Below are 2932 nucleotides of genomic sequence, written 5' to 3'. Positions count from 1 at the left end.
CTCCCTCTCACCGTCAAAGCCAACCGGAAACCGCAAATCAATTAACCAAACAATTACAATTAAACAAACAATGAGTGGAACTCCCGGAAAAGCACGTTCGTACCAAAATAGCTACCGAAACCGAATTAATCCCGGACGAGCCCCCACATGTCACACACGCTGGCTCAAGCATGGGTAACATAAAGGGAGTTCCACGCAAAAGTAACAATAAATGATATTTATTAAGTAATAATAGAAAGTCAGTATGATGAAGCTATAAAAAGTAAGGTGTAGTGCATAAGTGTCTAGGGGTATTATAAGTACAATGTATCAACAGACTCAAACTATAACATAATAGAACGACGGTCGAGAGGAGAGGGAGTCCGCCCGCATCATGGGAAGTGGCCCTTTTATCCACTGGCCCACATCAGGCCCAAATCTCGCACACCTGTGCGCAGACTGTGCACTGGCACGTCTACCGCCCCCTGCTGGAACAATGACACAAACAGAATAATAATACAAGAATGGGCGGGGTGCAGGTCTGACCATGACAGGGTCGTGACAATAGTTATCTTTAACTCCCGGAAGAAGGCATGTAGCTGAAACGCGTCAGAGTTTTTAGAAGGTTAATATGACCAAGCCATAACAATAAAGGCTTTTTAAACTTTTTCAACCGAGAGTGCCTTGGGGTTTCTTTGTTTGTTGGCATTCAGTATCCCATCCAAAGAGCACCTCAAACTTAAGCAACCTTTTGAGTCCAGGAAGCGCTCCTCTACCCCTATTTTGTTTTAACATTTAATAACCTTTTCCCAGCATTCATGTATATGCTGATCTTTGAACCAAAGTCAGAGCAGCAAACAGCACATAGCTTATTTTTCTTTAATTCCAAGATGCATAAAACATGTTGAATAGTGATGAAAAGTGCACATAATGGTAACAAGCAGTCAGCTGTGTGGCCTTAACATGTTGAAGTGTGATGAGCAGAAGGCTCATAGGAGGTTGGGCTACAGATGCTGCTGTTGTTGTAGTTGTGCAGGATGAGCCTGTGGAGCAGAGAGCTGCATGGGCAACAGTTCAGGTCATCCTGGCTTTGTGGTCCAGAGGGGGTCTTGATGTGGACATGGCAGCCGTCTAGCACACCTGCACACTCTCTAAACACGGGACGGTTGGCTAAGGCTTCACAAGATTGGCCCACACGGTCCAGATCATGTTCGGTGGGGAGTTGGTCCATGCGTCGTTATGCCAACCTATGGGCTGGTCAGCTGTTTGGCGCTACTGGCCCTTTAAGTGGCTAACTGACGGCCCCTCTGTCACCTGTCCCTGTCCCTTTCTATTCCCCATTTAGGCCCAGGCCAGCAGAGGGGATGGACGGGAGGCAGGCGTGCACCCTTTTGCTTTGTTCCTTTTGTTCTCCTTCTCTCACATAACAACAGCACACTCCTCATGCATCCACTCACTCACTTACACACTGACTACTGAGCACGTGATTAGGTGGTGTATGAACATGAATATGTAAATAGATCATGTCAAGATGATAAAAGGTGTGATTACCAGTTGACAAAGCATTAAAAGAAAAAGGTTTCAGTGGTATACGGTGGAAAAGGTAACCTCGAGTTGAGAGTGGCTCGCTCTGAAGGGACCGCGGGGGCCTCGTACGTGCCGAGTGTGTTTGGATTGGGGCCTCCTCGGCCGCTCAGTTTGGATTGGACCTCTCCGCCTCTCCTCATCCCCCGGAGGAGCGCAGTCTGGTAATGCTGAGTGCCAGTGAGGTTCGGGGTGAAAACGAATTGCGGGAGAAGACGTGACGTGACGGCCTTCTTGCTACAGCGGCTTCTGTGAATCTCCTCCAGTGGTGTGAGCTGTGCTCCCATGATTTTCTGTGCTGTAGTGATGATGCGTTGTAGGGCCTTCCTGTTGTCCGCGGTGCAGCCAGGATACCAAGCAGTGATGCAGTATGTGATGATAGACTCAATGGGACGTCTGTAGAAGTTGATCAGCAGCTGTTGTGGGAGTTGGGCCTTCCTCAGGCACCTCAGGAAGTACATCCTCTGGTGCCCCTTCTTGGCCATGGCTTTGGTGTTGGTAGAGCATGTCAGGTCACAGGTGAGTTGTACTCAGGTACTTAAAGGTCTGTAGCACCTCCACCACCTCACCGTTGATGCTAGAGTTGAGAAGCAGGCTGTTATTCTGGCTCCATGCCATCAGATTCTCCACCTCCCTCCTGTAGGCCTCCTCATCGTTGTTGCTGATACGGCCAATCAGTCACGACGGTGCCGTGTGCAAACTTGACTATGATGTTGGAGTCATCAGTGGGGTTCCAGTCGTGCGTGAAGAGGGAGAACAGGAGTGGGCTCAGCACACACCCCTGGGGGGCCCCAGTGCTCATGTCATGGAGGAGGAGAGCTGCTTACCCATGATGCACACTGTTTGTGCTCTGGTGCTCACAAAGTCTAGGACCCAGTGGCACAGATGAGACTTGATTCTAAGGTTGCTGAGTTTGACAGCCAAGCTGTTGGGGAGGATGATGTTGAAGACGGAGCTGTAGTCTTCAAGCAGCATGCGTACATATAGCTGTTCCGCTGCTCAAGATGTGACATTGCAGTGTGGAGGGCCAGTGAAACGGCAAACTGGTGCTGTTCCAAAGAGGAGAGGATTTCGGTTTTTTTTATGTGTGTTTGGACAGCTGGCTCAAAGCACTTCATGACTATGGGTGTCTAGGCAATTGGCCGATAGTCATTCAGGGAGGTTATTGCTGTTTTGGAAGAGGAATGATTGTTGGTGACCTTGAGACATGTTGGAACAACAGGCTGCTCCAGAGAGATGTTGAACAGTGTGGTGAGCACCTCAGCCAGCCAGCTGGCCTGCGCAGTGTTTCAAAACACGCCCAGGGACACCATGGGGCCCAGTGGCTTTGGTGGGCTTGATATGGGAGAGGGCTCGCCTCACCTCATGG

This window comes from Sardina pilchardus, chromosome 1, assembly GCF_963854185.1.
Source record: "Sardina pilchardus chromosome 1, fSarPil1.1, whole genome shotgun sequence".
NCBI classification, from domain to species: Eukaryota; Metazoa; Chordata; class Actinopteri; order Clupeiformes; family Clupeidae; genus Sardina; species Sardina pilchardus.
This window is presented reverse-complemented; position numbering follows the sequence as displayed.